This window comes from Heterodontus francisci, unplaced genomic scaffold (assembly GCF_036365525.1).
Source record: "Heterodontus francisci isolate sHetFra1 unplaced genomic scaffold, sHetFra1.hap1 HAP1_SCAFFOLD_421, whole genome shotgun sequence".
Classification (NCBI taxonomy): domain Eukaryota; kingdom Metazoa; phylum Chordata; class Chondrichthyes; order Heterodontiformes; family Heterodontidae; genus Heterodontus; species Heterodontus francisci.
The window spans coordinates 25,035-45,612 of NW_027140402.1; positions in this window are offsets into that span (position 1 = coordinate 25,035).

A 20,578-nucleotide genomic window follows, 5' to 3' on the forward strand; every position below is an offset into this window, starting at 1 on the left:
TTTGCTGGGGACTGGTTTGTAGTTCATGAGGGCTCTCTTCTTAGTTATAGCAACTGACTCCATTTCAGTCCAATAAGCCTCAAACCAGTCAGCATTCCTCCCATCTCTTTTCCCGTGCAGAGTTATAGATGGTGGCGTGCAGATGATTCCACTTTGACACCGCACTGAGGCCTTGGGTGATTTCTGAAAGAGCCTGATCAATGATGTTGAGGAACTCCTGGGTCCTTTCTGGATCAGTGGTTCGGCAAGTGTTGATCCATGAAGGACCTTTCTTCTTGGATGGGTGAAGCTTCCTTGGCTGAAGCCTGACCTTGCTATGCACCAGGGTGTGGTCAGTGTCACAGACAGCGCTGTGATAGCTGTGAGTGATGAGGACACAGCTGAGGGTGGTACATCTGGTGATGTTAAGTTCGAGCTGGTGCCAGTGGCGTGATTTTGGATGGCTCCAGGACACCTTGTGGCACAGCTTGAACTGGAAGTAGCTGTTTGTCACACAGAGTCCATGGTGACAGCATAGATCCAGCAACCTCTGTCCATTTTTGATCATCTTGCCAATCCCCTGGTGCCCTATGCTCGTTGGCCAAGATATAGTCAGTACCCACACTTGCGTTGAAATCTCCTGGAAGATACAATCCCTCAGTGCTGGGATTTCTACTGATGGCAGCGTCAAGTGTCTCATAGAATTGATCCTTGACATCTGGGGTGGAGGTGAGTGTCGGGACATGGATGCACATGAGATTAACTGGGCCCGCGCTTGTTGACAAGTGAAGAGTATGAAGTCTCTCTGAGCCTACTGTGGGTGGTTCACTCATCGCATGTAGCGTGTTTTTTTTACTGTGAAACCCACGAGTTACCTCTTGGGCTTTCCCCTGCCAGAAGAAGGTGTAGTGTTTCTCTTTGAGGGATCCACTTTGAACGAGTCTAGTTTCTTGCAGCACAGCAATGTCCACATTGAGCCTTGTGAGTTCTTTGTCCATCACAGCTGTCTTGTGTGTGTCATCAACCTGCAGAAGGTTGTCAGTAAGGCCAGGACACATGGTCCTCACATTCCAGATTGCGATGCGAAGGACTGGTGTCTTCTTTGTTAAGTTTGTCTTGCCTGGTGCATAGATTATCGAACCGCCTGTTGAGCGATGACTCTCTAAGCTCCAAGCACCCATTGAAGCAAGTAGGTCGTGGCAGGACAGCAGTTAACTGAGTGGGTGGTAGCTATCCAATGAGACATGATGATCACTCCCTCTGTCAGAAGTAACCCCTGGTGCTCATACTCTACACCAATTGAGTGAGAGCTTATAATCAGCAACTGTTTCTTCCCGTGTTGTGCTAATGTTTAACCACAAAGCTGGAGTGTCCTCTCCAGGGCACAGGCCTGGGCAAATAGTATGGAGACACTGAGCATCAGGACACCCTCTCAGCATTGCGAGTATTGTCCAAAGGAAAGGAGAAAAACAGTAACTGTTTGGTATTGCTCTGCTGTAGGATTTGCTGGAAAACTACCTGATAAGTAACAGGGATCTGCCGAAGGGACTCCACTCCGGATTTCTTGTCCAGGTTTACTCCCTCAGCCTTCTTCTCTCTCAAGACATCCACAGGGAAGTGAGACTTTTTGCCCATAGCTGGGGCTCTGTTTTTGGCATCAGGATGGAACCACACGCCAGTGGGCCTGCATGACATGCACAAGGATATCACACACTGCCCCATCCCTGTGACAGCTCAGAGAGAGACCATGATGATAATGCACCCCACAGGAACATCACAAACAGCCCCCTCACTCGGGCAGCTCAGGGTCAGACACTGCACATACTGCAACAACAGTGACATTACTGGATTAGTCCCTCCATTCTGAAAAACAAGCATTCACCCTACTTTATGCTTTCTGTCCCTCAGCCAATTTTGTATCTACGCTGCCACTGCCCCTTTAATCCCATCTGCTCGAATTTTGTTAACAAGTCTATTTTATGGTACTTTTTCAAACACAATTTTGAAGTCCAGACACACACCATGAACCTCACCACCCTGGTCAACTCTCTCTGAAACTTCATCAAAGAAATGAATTAATTATTTCAGACACAATCTTTTGTTAACCAATCTGTCCTGGCTGTCATTTATTAGGCCATGTTCTACCAAGTGACAGTTATTTTTCGCCTGGATATTTGTCTCTAAAAGTTTCCCCACCACCGACATTAGACTAACTGCTCCATAGTTGCTGGGTTTATCTCTCTTTTTAAACAGGGCTGTAAAATTAGCAATCCTTGCAGACTTATCTTTTAATTCTGGAAAGTCTATTGTGGACAATCTCTTTGGGAATGACTTGAACCAATTAAAGCAACAGGATACTTGATTAGTAAGTCCAGAACTTTTATTGAGAGTAAAATAGTGCTTAATAATTGAAAGCAAAATTATCTTTAACAATCTTGGACAATATAACTTTACTGCTCCAGCAGGTGTGTGGACTGGTCGAGCGTGGTCTCAGAGTGTCACGGTCCTCTTTGTCCATCCTAGATCCCACATCAGGTGGAGACCTTGGTTGATGATCTGAGCCTTTACCCCTGAGATCTTCTCGTGTTCCTGCTCACTGAAACCTTACAAAATCCCTACTTTTAACCCCTGGATTGCCATCACACCACCTTGTAAAATAATATTTGGTCCAAGCTGTTGCTAGGTACATTTAATAAGTTCTGAATGATGTCTTCCACTAACAGTCACCTGTCCTCAGAATCTCAGACATGAGTACAATGGAGTGGTTTCACACTAGCTCCCAATCTGATCTGAAGCAAGTTTCCTATTCATTAAATCGAGACTCTTGAAGGTCACGATGTAACATACCGTGGGTATTATCAGGTGTCCTAGAAAGGTCCATTGTTTGAATACGTTTCGCTGAAACTGCCCTTTCCCACACAGACACAGAAACTCACAGTAATTAGATTGAACTAACTTTAAATGAAAACCCATTCTCTCTAAAATGATTATTGATTGATTATTTATAACTCAATCAAGGTTCATTACCTTTACAAACATCTGTTTCATGATGGGTAGCTACTCATTAATTAAACAGGATATAAATGTTAGTACTGAACACAAAATGGCTCCTTCGGTCATGTGTTAATTGTAAAATGGCTTCCTTGACCTTATTAGTTATTACAACAGATACATTATAAAAATGGTCAAGTTAAACTGAGATCGAACTACCTAAGCTTCCCGACATCCTCCAGTCCTCTGGCATCATTCCCATAGAAAGGAGGATTGAAAGATTGTGGCTCAAGTCCCCACTATTTCCACCCTTACTTCCCTCAGCAACCCAGGATGCAGCCCATCCAGACCAGGTGACTTTTCTACTGTGAGCACTGCTAACCTTGTAATTATCTCCTCTTTATCTATTTTCATCCCGTCCAATTTCTCCACAACCTCCTCCTTTACTGTGACATTTGCACAATCTGCTTGTTTTGTGATGACAGATGAAATGTACTTAATTAGTACCTCAGTCACACCCTCTGCCTCCACAGGATCTCCTAATTGACCCACCCTTTCTTTGACTGTCCATATGTTGGTAAAAGACTTCAGTGATCCCAGTTATGTGACCTGCTAATCTTTTCTCATACATTCTCTTGCTGATCGCATTTCCTTTTTCAGCTTTCCTCTGCACTTGCTGGATTCTGCTTGTTTCTCCTGCATATGAATCCTCACATGATTTCTATATTAATGGTTTACGAACTATTTTGTTGAACGATTGAGTTTTGTAAATTTCTCCCTAGCTCCCCTCATGGTCAGGCAGAAAGTTTAACTGCTGTGTTTTCAAACAGCAACAGCTTTATTTGAAAAGCCATTGTGACAGGATTCCGGGTTTTAATCCAGTCACAAATCTGGTTCTGATGTCTTGTGGCTCCAGCTGTCACATGACCTGTCAGAGGATGACCTCATAATTGACCAAGTCATGGAGCTGTGGGTTGATGTTTAAATTGTTTCAAAATAATTTTCAAGAAGGACAATCAAAATGACTCGATATATAATAGGTAGATTTTGTGAATTTGTGCTCCCAGTGGAAATTCCTGCAGAGTCTGCTGGTTTTCATATCCCCAATTCCCCACAGGAAGCTCTGTGCTCGGAGTCTGTATTCCTTACATCAACATTATACAGAATCATTTCATAGGAGACCCCAGTGTGAATTGTAGACAGGTGGGTCCGTTTTAACTTTCAAAGTAACACAGGAGCAAATTACTGCAGATACTGGAAATCTGAAATAAAAACAGAAAATGCTGGAAATACTCAGCAGGTCTGGCAGCATCTGTGGAGAGAGAAACAGAGTTAACGTTTCAGATCTGTGATCTTACATCAGAACTGGGCTGAAATTGTCTTCGGGACTGAGATTGTGGAATCAATTTCAGGGTCAAAGACATTGTACTCTGTAAGGATCGGAAGATGGTGATTATTAAGTATAGTGCAAGAATATAGATGCTTTTACATTATTTGAATCAACATTGATTTAAACTTTGTGCTCACGAATCCTATCTTTTGATCAAAATGACACTGATAACAATGGAAAAAGCAACACATGCATTTCACGACCACAGGACTTTGTAAAGCCTTTTACAGCCAATGAAGGACTTTCCAAGTGTTGTCACTGTACAGTACAATACAATACCCGACAAAAAGGATATTTCACATTCGAGTCACACAAGTGCCAGGCAATGACCATCTCAAACAAGAGAGAATCTAACCATCTCCCCTTGACGTTCGACAGCATTACGTTTGCTGAATCTCCCACTATCAACATCCTGGGGGTTACCATTGACCTGAAAATGAACTGCAGTAGCCATATAAATATCATGGCTACAGGAGCAGGTCAGAGACTAGGAATCCTGCGGCGAGAAACTCACCTCCTGACTCCCCAAAGCCTTTCCACTATTTACAAGGCACAAGTCAGGAGTGTGATGGAATACTCTCCACTTGCCTGGAGAGGTGCAGCTCCAACAACACTTCAGAAGCTCAACGTCATCTGGGACAAAGCAGCCCACTTGATTGGCACCTCATTCACAATATTCACTCTCTCTATCACCAGTGCACTGTGGTAGCAGTGTGCACCATCCACAAGATGCACTGCAGCAAGGCAGCAAGCCTCCATCGACAGCACCTTCCAAGCCCGTGACTTCTACTACCCAGTAGGACAAGGGCAGCAGATGCATGGGAACACCACCACCTGCAAGTTCCCCTCTAAGAAATACAACATCCTGAATTGGAAACATATCACTGTTCCCTTGCTGTTGCTGGGTCAAAATCCTGGAACTCCCTTCCGAACAGCATCACATCGACTGCAGTGGTTCAAAAAGGCAGCTCGCCACCACCTTCTCCAGGGAATTAGGGATGGGCAATAAATAAAAATAAAATCAATAAAAAAGACAATAATTCCCAAAAGTAGAAAATACATATGAAAATGAAAATATAATAAAGCACAGTCAGCATGGATTTCACAAAGAAAGACTTTATTAATCTTATCTTTGAAGAATCAACAGCAAGACTAATACAGCAGATGTAGAAGAGTTTAAGTTAATAAAGCCTCATCCTTTTTTGTGTTTAAACCAACAAATTGTGGGTTAACAAACAAGCACACTAACTGACAGAGCTGGGTGTTGTTCTTTCTAAATTACCCTAAAGCAGGGTGTTAATGAGTTAAATCTGCAAGTTGCTGCAACCAGAATAGCCATTGTCCACGATCAGTTTTACTGTTGCAAACATAGGGTGGAACATTCATTGTGAATCTATAGAAACAGTCTGGTCCTGCACACTGCAGACACATCCACGTCATCACCAACCAACTCGCCCATAATTGATGCAGTTATTTGACTTTTCCCATTAGCTCCATGGAATTAATTTTAAAAGATTTTAATTCTAAGAAGTTTTGTTAATATTCAGCCCTTGAGAAGAAACAATTCCCTGGCCACAGTGGAGAAAGCATTGAATATAAAACAGTAGACGACCAGGTAACACAGTGAAAGCTTATCAGCTAATCTATAATTGCTTAGTATTCTTACTTTTGCTCTTGCTATTCGGTTTTTCATCCTTTTCAGTTCCTGACTCCGGATATTATTGTGATTAAATGTGAAATGATGCACCGTGTCTCAGCCCCGGTATATTGGCTCTTTCTCTGTACAGTGCTGTATACACTCAGATACTGACACTGTCTCTCCCTCCCTCAACTTTCCAGCCCTGACGGTGCAGAAAGCGCTGCTCAAAGTTACACATTCTGACTGTTTGCAGTTGATGACTGAGAGATTATTCACGTATCCTCCTGCAGCGCTGCCTCGGTTAATAACAGCAGATCGAAGTCACATTTCAGATACAGAAACAGATGCATCAATTATTTACTCTTTCCCAGAGTGAGTGAGGCCGGGACAAGCAGCAACATTCCGGCCCCACACTCTGCAATTACCCAGCACCAGCAGAAAGCAGTGGATACAGATTCAATCAGTAGGTTAATGTCCATTACAGGGATGCAAGATTCCACGGCCCAGGACAAACATCCCCATACACCGAGAACAAGCTCAGGAAAACCCGGGGTAGTTAATATCCCAGTCACTGAGCATTCCAGTCACATTGAACAAGTTCCAGAACTGAGTGAACCTTTCAAATTACAGAAGTGATGACGAGGTCAAAAAGGTCTGAACAGTTGAGGTGACTGAGCGGTTTCAGCTTCTCTGTTCAGGTTGCAGCTTTCACTGGAGGCATGTGTTTAAATCCCACTTCTGACAACTTGATTTTTAGTTACTTTACAGAGTTTCCTTGAAGGTTTGAGGTGGAGTAAATACTGAAGAACTGTTTCGAACTGCTGAACGGTCCATAACGAAAGTTACAGATTTAAGGTGACTCACAAAACCAGAAGGAACTTAAGGAAATATTCCTTTCTGCAACGTATGGTTAGGATTTCAGTTATGTGGATAGATTGGAGAAGCTGGGGTTGTTCTCCTCAGAGAGGAGATTTGATAGAGGTGTTCACAATCATGAGGGGTCGTGACAGACCCGATAGAGAGAAACTGTTGGCAGAAGGATTGAGACTCAGGTAAAAGCTGTGGCTCAGTTGGTCACAAGCACCTCTAAATCACAAGCTTCTGGGTTCAGATTTCACAGCTGACACTCCAGTGCAGCACTGAGGGTGTTGAAGGTGCTGCCTTTCAGGTGTGATGTTAAACCAAGACCTGGTCTGCATGTTTGGGTGAATGTAAAAGATCCCATGCTGCAATTTCAAACAAGTGAAGAGCAAAAGTTGCAGGTTCCGGGATTTAGATGTTTCAGTAAGAAGAGAGAAGATGGGAAAAGAGGGGGGGGGGTGCGGCATTGTTAATCATGGTGAGTATTACAGCGGCAGAAAGGACGTTTGAGGACTCGTCTACTGAGGTAGTATGGGCCTAGGTTAGAAACAGGAGAGATGAGGTCACCCTGTTGGGAGTCTTTTATAGACCTCCAAATAGTTCCAGAGATGTAGAGGAAAGGATAGCGAAGATGATTCCCGACAGGGGCGAGAGTAACAGGGTAGTTGTTATGGGGGCTTTAACTTTCCAAATATCGACTGGAAATACTATAGTTCGAGTACTTTAGATGGGTCAGTTTTTGTCCAGTGTGTGCAAGAGGGTTTTCAGACACAGTATGTAGACAGGCCAAGCAGGGGCAATGCCACATTGGATTTGGTACTGGGTAACGAACCCGGCTAGGTGTTAGATTTAGATGTAGGTGAGCACTTTGGTGATAGTGATCACAATTCGGTTAGGTTTACCTTATCGATGGGCAGGGACAGGTATATACCGCAGGGTAAAAATTACAGCTGGGGGAAAGGAAATTATGATGCGATTAGGCAAGATTTAGGATGCGTAGGATGGGGAAGGAAACTGCAGGGGATGGGAATAATCGAAATGTGGAGCTTATTCAAAGAGCAGCTACTGCGTGTCCTTGATAAGTATGTACCTGTCAGGCAGGGAGGAAGTTGTCGAGCAAGGGAGCCGTGGTTTATGAAAGAAGTTGAAGCGCTTGTCAAGAGAAAGAAGAAGGCTGATGTTAGGATGAGACATGAAGGCTCAGTTAGGGCGCTTGAGAGTTACAAGCTAGCCAGGAAGGATCTAAAGGGAGAGTTAAGAAGAGCAAGGAGAGGACACGAGAAGTCATTGGCGGATAGGATCAGGGAAAACCCTAAGGCTTTCTATAGGTATATCAGGAATAAAAGAATGACGAGAGTTAGATTAGGGCCAATGGGAAGTTGTGTGTGGAATCAGAGGAGGTCGGGGAAATGGTAAATGAATATTTTGCGTCAGTATTTACAGTAGAGAAAGAAAATGTTGTCGAGGAGAATACTGAGATTCAAGCTACTAGGCTAGATGGGATTGAGGTTCACAAGGAGGAGGTATTAGCAATTTTGGAAAGTGTGAAAATAGATAAGTCCCCTGGGCCAGATGGGATTTATCCTAAGATTCTCTGGGAAGCCAGGGAGGAGATTGCAGAGCCTTTGTCCTTGATCTTTATGTCGTCATTGTCGACAGGAATAGTGCCGGAAGACTGGAGGATAGCAAATGTTGTCCACTTGTTCAAGAAGGGGAGTAGAGACAGCCCTGGTAATTATCGACCTGTGAGCCTTGCTTCGGTTGTGGGTAAAATGTTGGAAAAGGTTATAAGAGATAGGATTTATAATCATCTTGAAAAGAATAAGTTCATTATCGATAGTCAGCACGGTTTTGTGACGGCTAGGTCGTGCCTCAAAAACCTTGTTGAGTTTTTCGAGAAGGTGACCAAAGAAGTGGATGAGGGTAAAGCAGTGGATGTGGTGTATATGGATTTCAGTAAGGCGTTTGATAAGGTTGCCCATAGTAGGCTATTGCAGAAAATACGGAAGTATGGAGTTGAAGGTGATTTAGAGCTTTGGATCAGAGATTGGCTAGCTGAAAGTAGACAGAGGGTGGTGGTTGAAGGAAAATGTTCATCCTGGAGTTTAGTTACGAGTGGTGTACCGCAATGATCTGTTTTGGGGCCACTGCTGTTTGTCATTTTTATAAATGACCTGGAAGAGGGTGCAGAAGGGTGGGTTAGTAAATTTGCGGATGACACTAAGGTCGGTGGAGTTGTGGATAGTGCCGAGGATGTTGTAGGGTACAGAGGGACATAGATAGTCTGCAGAGCTGGGCTGAGAGATGGCAAATGGAGTTTAATGCGGAAAAGTGTGAGGTGATTCACTTTGGAAGGAGTAACAGGAATGCAGAGTACTGGGCTAATGGGAAGATTCTTGGTAGTGTAGATGAACAGAGAGATCTTGGTGTCCAGGTGCATAAATCCCTGAAGGTTGCTACCCAGGTTAATAGGGCTGTTAAGAAGGCATATGGTGTGTTAGCCGTTATTAGTAGGGGGATCGAGTTTCGGAGCCACGAGGTCATGCTGCAGCTGTACAAAACTCTGGTGAGACCGCAGCTGGAGTATTGCGTGCAGTTCCGGTCACCGCATTATCGGAAGGATGTGGAAGCTATGGAAAGGGTGCAGAGGAGATTTCCTAGGATGTTGCCTGGTATGGAGGGAAGGTCTTACGAGGAAAGGCTGAGGGACTTGAGGTTGTTTTCGTTGGAGAGAAGGAGGAGGAGAAGTGACTTAATGGAGACATAAAAGATAATCAGAGGGTTAGATAGGGTGGATAGTGAGAGTCCTTTTCCTCAGATGGTGATGGCAAACACGCGGGGACATAGCTTTAAGTTGAGTGGTGATAGATATAGGACAGATGTCAGAGGTAGTTTCTTTACTCAGAGAGTAGTAGGGGCGTGGAACGCCCTGCCTGCAACAGTAGTAGACACGCCAGCTTTAAGGGCATTTAAGTGGTCATTGGATGGACATATGGATGAAAATGGAATAGTGTAGGTCAGATGGTTTCACAGGTCGGCGCAACATCGAGGGCCGAAGGGCCTGTACTGTGCTGTACTGTTCTAATTCTAATTCTAATTCTAATTATCCCTGGTGTTATGATCAATATTTGCCCCTCAATCAGATCAGTTGGTCATTATCATATTGCTGTTTTTGGGTATTAGCTGCTGCATTTCTGACATTACAACAGTGATTACACTTCAAAAGTATTTCATTGTTTACAAAGTGCTTTGATATGTCCAGTGGTCTTGAAAGGTGCTATATAAATGCAAGTCATTTCTTTCTTTATCACAACACATTGCTGTGTGAAAAATGGTTCTTCATGTCACCTCTGGTTCTTCTGCCAATCACCTGATATCTGTGTCCTCTGCTTACTGACCCTTTTACCACTGGAAACAGTTTCGCCTTATTTAAAATAATTTTGAACAAATGCGTCAAATCTCTTCTGACCTTTCTCTGCTGCAAGGAGAACAACCCCAGCTTCTCCAATCTCTCCACATAACTGAGATCCCTCACCCTGCTGCTATTTGGGTAAATCTCTTTTTTATTCTTTCATGGGATGTGGGCATTGCTGGCAAAGCCAGCATTTATTGCCCATCCCTAATTGCCATTGGGAAGGTGGTGGTGAGCCGCCTTTTTGAGCCGTTGTAATACGTGCTGTTAGGAAGGGAGTTCCAGGATGTTGATCCAGTGACAGTGAAGGAATCATGATATAGTTCCAAGACAGGATGGTGTGTAGTTTGGAGGGGAACTTGCAGATGGCAGTGTTGCCATTCATCCAATGTCCTTCTAGGTGGTCGAGGTCGTGGTGGATGGAGTGCTGATCAAGTGAGCTGCTTTGTCCTGGATGGTGTTGAGCTTCTTTGGTGTTGTTGGAGCTGCACTCATCCAGGCAAGTGAGGAGCCTTTCATCACACTCCTGACTTGTGTCTTGGAGATGGTGGACAGGACGTGAGTGATTCACAGTAGAATTCCCAGCCTCTGACCTGCTCTTCAAGCTATGGTATTTATATGGCTGTTCCAATTCAGTTTCTGTTCATTGGCAAACCCCAGGAATGTGATAGTGAGGGATTCAGCAATGATAACGCCATTGAATGTCAAGGGGAGATAGTTAGATTCTCTCTTGTTGGAGATGATAATTTTGGGAATTGATAGGAAGCTGCTTCATGGTTGGTGGAACAAACGCCCGCCATTGGGGTGGAGCCAACAGCTGCATCCGTCCAATAACAGACAGAGTGGAAGTACTGTATCAGGCCTTGTTAGCTCAGTTGGTGGAGCATGAGACTTTTAACCCCAGGGTCTTCGATTTGAGACCCATGTTGTGTGGTTGTTCTTCCCTTTTTCAGACTTCGTCAGCAGAGAGTTCAAGGAGTGTGTCTGGTCCATTTCCCACACATCTGCCCTCCCCTCTTCCCATCCCTCCCTGAAACGCCACAGGTTTCCCCTTGTACTTACTTTCCACCCCACCTGCCTCCACATCCAAAGGATTATCCTCCGCCATTTTCACCACCTCCAGCGTGATGCCACCACCAAATGCATCTTCCCCTCCCCTGTCAGCATTCTGAAAGGATCGTTCCCTCCGCAACAATCTGGTCCACTCCTCCATTATCCCCAATACCTCGTCCCCTTCCCACGGCACCTTCCCATTCAAACGCAGGAAGTGTAATAGCTTCTCTTTTACCTCCTCTGTCCTCACTATCCAAGGCCCCAAACACCCCTTTCAGGTGAAGCAGCGATTTACTTGTACTTCTTTCAATTTAGTGTACTGTATTTTCTGTTCACAATGCGGTCTTCTCTAAATTGGGGAGACCAAACGCAGATTAGCTGACCGCTTTGTCGAACACCTCCACTCAGTCCGAAAGCATGACCCTGAGCTTCTGGTTGCTTGCCATTTCAACACTTCCCCCTGCTCTCATGTCAACATTGCTATCTTTGGCCTGCTCCAGTGTTCCAGTGAACATCAACGCAAGCTCGAGGAACAGCACCTGATCTTTCGATTCGTCACTCTACAGCCTTGTGGAACGAACCTTGAGTTCAATAACTTCAGAACATGACTGGTGTCAGGAAAACCCCCCCACGCCACCTGCCAAGACTGAGGCACACATGATTTTTGCCACATGAACATTAAAACTTAAAATTGCAAGCGCCTGACTGGAAAGAAATTTGCATAGTAACAAACAGTATTGAAACAAATGGACGCAGTCTTTTGCTTCCCCAATACACAGCAGAAGTGGTCAGACCAGTTTTAGTCACATGACTAGTTGGCTGTTGGTTTTTGAACTTGCCACAGATTTGAACTCAGAACACCATGTGCTCCCGGATGGGGCAGACCCTCTCCAGTCCTGCCTGCCTCCATCTCTTTCCCACAGAACTGAACCTTGTGAAAATATGTGAATCTCAAATAGACAAAAATCTCCAACATGTACAAGGTTTAAGTAGAATACTGGGCCCCAGGAAACGCAAGAATTACCTACAAAAGTGCTATACCGTGAGCTCGAAGCACAGTAACAAGATATTACCTCAAACTGTTCCACTTTATCTTTTATTTTCTCTGTCGCCGCTGCATCTGTATATCACGTGTGCATGCTAGCATGGGTGCATCGTATATCTGTAGGCATGAACCGTATTAAAGTTTAAGCAAGTTTAATAAGTTTCCCTTTTCTTCTTTAAACCAAAGAAAGCCTGTTTGTGTTCATTTCTTTGCATTATAATTGGAAAGCTGTGAACAAGGATTCACAAAAGGGGGAGCACAAAACACAGTGTGTTTAAAACCATGTGCCTGTTTTTCATGTAGTCAGAGCTGCTCATTATTCTACTATGAACACTCTCTCTGGACAAATGCTTTGTCTTTGACCACAAGCATTAACGGACTCTTTGCCTTTGTCCCAGGACAACTTTGTTATTTAATCTTTCCTGCCCTCTGCCCTATCAAACACCTTCCCCTTTGTTCTCTCCCACAGGCCCCTCTCCTTCACTGGTTTAAAACCCAATTCTTTTCTAACCTTTGGCATTTCTGATGAAAGGTCACAGACTTGAAACATTAACTCTATTTCTCTCTCAACAGATGTTGGCAGAACTGCTGAGTATTTTCAGCACCTTTGTTTTCATTTCAGATTTCCAGCATATGCAGTATTTTGCTTTTACTATATCAGAAAGTCTCTCCTTCATTCAGGACTCTTACGTCTCTCCAGCGTCTCGCTGCTAAAGATTGAACTTTATATCATTTCACTCTCAGCTCTGAGTCAGTGTGGATCAGTGGGGTTTCTGGCTGTCTCCTGCTTCACATTCCATCAGTGCTGAGAAAACAATGGGAAATATTACTCATGTTGTGTTCTGTAAATTTTGACAAACACTTGAATGTATATATTGTCTTCCAGAGCAATGAGCGAAGGCTGGTTTTAATGTGTTCCTGAAATAGATCAGCTGGATTTGCATTGCACTAAAAATCGCAGTTCTTGGTTCAATCCCAGGTTTTGGCACTTTCAACCTCTCCTGTGTCTTTTTCGTTGGCTCCAATTGTCAAGTTGCATGACTTACTCTGAAATTAGCACCAGAGAATCAAGGCACCAGCGAGCATGAGGAGTTGAAATTAGCACAGATCGAAACCACTTAATATTTCTGACTGAAGATGGTTGCAGATGCTTCAGTTTTGCCTTTTGAACTGACGTGCTCGGCTCCACCATCATTGAGGATGTGGGTGTTTTTGGAGCCTCATCATCTGGTTAGTTATTAAATTATCCACCACCATTCACGACTGGATGTGGCAGGACTGTGGAGCTGTGATCTGATCCTGAGGGAGATATCCATGCGTGGAGTGTCAGGATGTATGGAGAGTGATCCTGAAGAGGGTGTCCGAGCCTGGAGTGGAAGCTTTCTGTGGAGGTGCAGGAGTAGGCCATTCAGCCCCAGTGTTTTATAAAGGTTTAGTATAACTTATTTGCTTTTACTCGATGCCTCTATGAAAAAAGCCAAGTGTCCTGTTTGCTTTTAGCAACATTTTCAAACCTTCTAAGATTGGTGCACATTGTCTCATTCTTCCTCCCAAACTTTATGACTTTACACTTCTCTGTGGAAAATTTTATCTGCCATGTGAAAGCCCATTTTGACAGTTTTTTTTTATCTTCTGCTGAAGTGTGTTACTGTCACTGGCATGAGACGAAATTCCCCAGCATTCTCTGATGCTATCTCCATGGAAAGAGCAATCTTACACGCCAGCTGAAATGTAGGATTTTGCGTGTTTAGTATCTTTTCTCATCCACCAATATAAGCACAAATCTGTCTCGTAATGTACGGTCTAAGAATGTGCCAAAGTTGCAATGTAGTGATAAATTCTTCAGTGCCACAATGTACTCACCAACTATTTCACTACTTTTCTGCTTTCTGGTTCCAAATTTCTCGCTTGCCGTGATCTCTAGTGGCTTAGGGTTAAAATGTTCCTCCAACTTGGTGATGATTGTTTTGAATTCACATCATTTGCCTTGATGGGAGCAGGAAGATTTGTTAGCATGTCATACACTTCCAGGATAGTTTACATTCGCAAAATTACTTTCTTGCCCTCAAGAATTGCCTTATTCTGAGTCTTGACCTCTTCACTTTCACCTTCAAGTTCCAAAATGTTATTAGCTCTGAAAAACATGTCCATTCTTTCAATATATGAACTGAATGGTTCTCGAGCCCTCTCATAAGTTCCTCGCCTTCTGATGTATCCCTTGGGTGCAACCATATTGTCCCAAATAATCCCTTTGAATCTGATGCACACTAAGACCCTGCGGTAAAGGCCTGCTCGTTTATGAAATTGAAACCCGACCCGGTCCGACCTGACCACATCCAACCTGAACCTGACCCGGGCCCGAGTCCTTTGATTTTTTTCCCATACCCGACCCGACCCGACTACCATAATACATTTAATTATATCAAACATACCTTGTCCAAATGTTGTGATCCTCCATTCCGAAAGCTGGCTATTCCTGCGGAATCATGCAGAAGTTCCCTCCCTGAGCAAGGCAGCACTGTGTCGGCCTCCAGCCCGACCCGTCACGATCCCGAATGCCGGACATGGAAGAGAGACCCGACCCGAACCTGACATGTCATCGGGTCTGGTCGGAGTCGGGTCGGGTAGCCATGCTTTACCCTAGGGCATCTCATTCAACTGAGGAGACAGTCTGTAGCACAGGCTTCACACAATCCACCCAAAATCTCCACCATCTGAGCAGGTGGGTCACCAGGAGCTGGCTGTTCTTGTTCACTGCAGTCCCTGCTGCTGTTTGCTGCCTATATTTACAGACTTTTATCTCATCCTCATCAGCATTTTCTCGAATATATTCAGGGGGCATCAGCAGAGAAAATGGACATCAAATGCGACAAGTGCAAGAAAATGTTTATTTACAATATTACATCATAAACATAATATACAAAAACATTACATGTGTGAAACAAGTCCAAATCAAGATGTGTCTGAATAAATGGATCCCCTCACAATAAACACTGTCACCTTTCAATGTTTAGCGGACGAGTGTGAGGGCCAGATGTGTGTGATTCCCACAGTAATGTGTTTGTTCAAAGTTCAGGAAAAGATGGAGATATGAATAATTTACGGGGAAATCTTTGAAGCATATCTCCATGTCTCTCACTCACAATGATCTGCACCTTATGGATTCAAAAAGAACCCAGAGACAGATAGTCCTGCAATAACCTGTAACTCCAGGAAAGGATGTGTTTGAGGTTTTGCCCTGTAGCTTCGTTGGTTAAAGCCTCTGTCTAATAAACAGCAAAACCTCACTTCAAACCCCAACAAAGCCTCACTGCATTGAAGAAACGGAAAGTTATGATTTAAACATTACTCTGTCAATCATTCACATCTCTGTCTTCCCCTGAACTTTGAGTTCAAATTTGTTTGTGAAGTTGAGTGGCACGTTAAGACAGCACAGTCTTTGTCTTTGTGAAAGAAGTGATTTGGGAATGGCTGTTTGAAACTGTCCCTCCTTGCACAGAAATTCAGTGCAAATACTCAAATCACCCACAATTTCCACGAGAGAAATTTGTTCACAATTGCATTTGACGTGAAACCGCCTCAACATTAATCTCACTGAAGCAGAGTGTGACCATGTTGTATGTTTCAGAGTGTTGGTGCCATTATGTGTCGCCTTTAACCGAGACTGGGACACAGGGCAAGGTTGATCCAAGGTTGGAATATATTATCATTCAGGAGCAAGAAAAATTAAAAGGAACCAAATAAGAAAACCCAATCTCCAGATTTGAGAATCTGTAGATCCGCTTTGGGAAAGTGAATCAGACCAGAATGAAGGGTGCACTGTCTGACTGCCCAGAAGAGATGAAGACACAACTCAGTCAGCATGTTCCCCTGGTTTATGATGCTGGAACATTCCTCACGCAGAAATTATTCAACCCAATGACAAACATTCTTACAGCCGATAATTTATGCTAACGATTGAAGGACTTTCTCATGTGGTTACCTAATGGTAAGAAGATATTAAACTTAGTTTCAATCAATCCAGCTGCGATGAACTTTGAATTTTTCTGCCTTTTATAAACATTATTTGAAGGGTCTCAGTGACAATGTTCAGTGTTGATGAGAGTGGGGTCTGGGTGAGCAACTGCTGATCGCGACAGGGTCAGGACTGGATGCAGGAAGTTCTCTGACAGTCTCTCTCTCTCTCTCTCTGATGGGTTTGAGTTGGTTGACAACTGGCAGCTGTTGGTGTTTCGATAAATGAAGGAAGTTCCCTCTAACCATTTTTTTTTGATTCACAGTTTAGTCTCAGGATGTAAAGGATTAACGCTGAAGAAAGTGGGATAAACCTCTCCCAATGTCAGAGTGATGATGCAACAGTCACAGGAGATGAGGTTTGGGAGAAGAGAGCAGCACCAAGGATGCCAGCTGAGGAGGCGTGATGAGTGTGTATACAGTATTGTGCAAATTAGAAAAGAGTTCTTAGTTCTTTCAGCAGGAACTGTGTCCAGAAAATATCAAGAAACTCACAATTTTATTATTCAGGAGTCGGAACACAGATATTAACTCCAAGTTACAGTTCTGGGTACATTTAACAAAAAAAAGGTAGAGAATAATATTGCTCACTGATTGAAATCCCCCAGTGAGGAGACAGTTAAACAGTTGGGACATCCTTCAATCCAAGGTTTTGGCAGCCTTTGCAACGTTTGCAACTTTTATTTATCCAGCTTTGATGGACGAGTGAAAAAACTGATAAAACTGTACAGTTCCATTCTTCCTTCTTCCCTTCTTTCTATCAGTTTATCTTTTCTGTCCCAGATCAATATAATGATGACAATCCCAATTTAATCTGCCGTTTCTGGTGTTTTATCTATTCCAATTAAAATTCAACATTCCAATCAAATCTATTTATTATTCCACAGTGTCTCTCCATGTGTTTTATTCTGTTGTATTCTCTCACAGTCTGTTTGATGATCAATGTTACATCTCACTCTCTGTTCTGGTGAAGATCAGAAGCAGTGATATCTGTTTACACCACCTGACAAGTCGGCTGAGGCTGTGCCTCACTGATCACGTGGAGTTGAAGCAATTCTTCCAGTCAGTTTTCTCAGTTGTCATTTCATGAGAAATTCGAAGTTATCATGACTTCGTCAGTGACCGAATGGTTCAGGTGTCTGAGTGATGTTAATCATGCTGTGATCAAATGATTGTATGTTCCAGTCTTTCCGTGGTGGGTTTTCACACTGAGTAGAAACGTGTTGGACATGGTCTGGAAATGTTTCACACCGCTCCATTCCCAACAGGCCATGACCTGATGTGATGGAAATTTCATTTACTTCCAGAAGCTACATTTCCATCAGGATTTGTGTGAAGGTGACGGTTGTGCTTCTGCTACTTGCCAGGTGAAGAGGTGGCTGAGAGGTTATGTCGATGGGCGATTGATCTATTGTGTTGTGCACGTGTTGGTTCGAATCCCATCCTTGTCGTTAGTTTATCAACTGCCTGTTGCATTCTTGTTTGCAGCTTCAATGCAATGTCGGCCTGGAAACCTGTTCTTGTCAGTATCTTGACGGTGGTTCCAGAATTGTTTATACTTTATTAAAATTGAGATAGACAATTGGAATTCTTCACCCAAATTGGACTGGAATGAAGATCAAATGGGGATCACGAAACGGAGCAGGATTTTCCCTCCCCTACTTCCTTCTTTCCATCTTTACTTTCTCTGGATTTACACCAAGTGAAAGACTAACGGGAAAAGCAAATGGCGAGGGAGCAGAAGCAGAACATTATCCTTTGGCAAGAAATGTATTTTCAAATCTTCTTGATAGATTAAGTGAGTGAGCAATGCTTTGGCAGATGGAGTTTAAAATGAGGGGTCATCTAGTACTGACGAAAGATTGATCAGAGTGTTTTTTGTTAAGTGGTGAGATAATAGAAACTGCGGAGGCGCAGACACCCGAGTACTGAATCACTAAAAGCTAGTGGACTGGTAGAAAAATAATGTGAACAGTGAACGGAATATGAAGATTGGAACTCATGTTGCAGTTATATAAAGCTCTGTGCTCCTGAAGTAAATGTCCAAGCCCAGATTGTGGGGAATCTGTGGAGAGTGATTTGTTTTTTATTCATTAATAGGCGCGAGTATCGCTGATAAGGCTGGCATTTATTACCCATCCCTAATTGCCCTTGAGAATGTGGTGGTCAGCTGCCTTCTTGAACTGATGCAGTCCATATGGTGCAGGAACACCCACAGTGCTATTGGGGAGGGAGTTCCAGGATTGTGACCCAACAACAGTGAAGAAATGGCGATATAGTTCCATGTCAGGGTGGTGAGTGACTTGGAGGGGAACCTGCAGGTCGTGAGTTCCCATGCATCTGCTGCCCTTGTCCTTCGAGGTGGTAGTGGTCACGGGTTTGGAAGGTGCTGTTGAAGGATACTTGGCGAGATACTGCAGTGCATATGGAGATGGTACACACTGCAGCCACTGTGTACTGGTGGTGGAGGAAGTGAATGTTTAAGATGGTGGGTTAGGTGCCAATCAAGTGGGCTGCTTTCTCCTGGATGGTGTTGAGCTTCTTCAGTGTTGTTGAGTGGGATGGATTCCATCCCACTCCTGACTTGTGCCTTGTACATGCTGGACAGGATTTGAGGTGGCAGGAGGCGAGATACTTGCTGCAGAATTCCTAATCTCTGACCTGCACTTATCGCTGCAGCATCGATGTGACTGGTCCAGTTTAGTTTCTTGTCAATGGTAACCCCCAAGATGTTGATGGTGGGGGATTCAGTGATGATTATGCTGCTGAATATCAAAAGGTAGATGGTTTGATTCTCTCTCAATGGAGATGTTCACTGCTTAGCACTTGTGTGGCCAGAAGGTTGCTTGTCACTTATCAGCTCAAGACTGAAGTTTGTACAGGTCTCGCTGCTTGTGGGCACAGACTGCTTCAGTATCTGTGGAGTTGTGAGTCATCAGCGAACATTCCCACTTCTGTTGAAGGGAAAGTGATCAATGAAACAGCTGAGGATGTTTGGGCCGAGGACACTACCCTGAGAAAGTCCTGAGGCAATGTCCTGGGCTGAGATGATTGGTCTCCACTAACCACAACCATCTTGTTTTGTGCGAGATATGACTCCACCAAGTGGAGAGTTTTCCCCCTGATTCCCATTGACTTCAATTTTGCTAGGGATCCTTGATGCCACACTCACTCAAGGGTAATCACTCTCACCTCTCCTCTAGAGCTCCACTCTTTTGTGTCTGTTTGAACCAAGCTGCAATAAAAAATAAGAACAGAAGAAATATTAGCAGGACTAGGCCATTTGGCCCCTCGAGCCTGCTCCACCATTCAATAGGATCATGGCTGACCTGATCATGGCCTCAACCCCACTTTCTTGCCTGCCCCCCATAACCCTTGACTTCCTTGCAGATAAAATTCTGTCAAACTCAGTCTTGAAGACATTCAATGACCCAGCCTCCACTACTCTCTGCGGTGGAGAATTCCAAAGATTAATGACTCTCTGAGAGAAGAAATTGCTCATTTCCTTCTTAAATGGAAGGCCATTATTCTGAAACTGTGTCCCCTAGTTCTAAATTCCACCATGAGGGGAAACATCCTCTCAGCATCCACCCTGTCAAGCCCCCTCAAAGTCTTATATGTCTCAATACGATCACCTATCATTTATCTTAACTCCAATGAGTATAGGTCCAACCTGATCAACTCTCCACAAAAGACAACCACTTCATCACAGGAATCAATCCAGTGAACCTTCTCTGAACTGCCTCCAATGCAAGTATATCCCTCCTTAAATAAGGAGACCAAAACTGTACACAGTACTCCAGGTGTGGTTTCACAAACACCCTGTACATTTGCAGCAAGACTTCTCTTCTTTTATACTCCAACCCCCTTGAAATAAAGGGCAACATTCCATTTGCCTTCCTAATTATTTGCTCTACCTGCATGGTAACTTTTTGTGATTCATGTACGAGGACACCCAGATCCTTCGATACCGCAGCATTCTGTAATCTCTCACAATTTAAATAATATTTTGCTTTTCCATTCTTCTTACCAAAGTGGATAACCTCACATTTTCCCACATTATACTCTACCTGCCAAGTATTTGCCTGGGGTCGAGGAACCCTGGCAGAACCTAAACTGAGCATCGGTGAGCAGATTATTGCTAAGTGTCTGGTGCTTGATAGCACTGTTGATGACATCTTCCATCACTTTGCT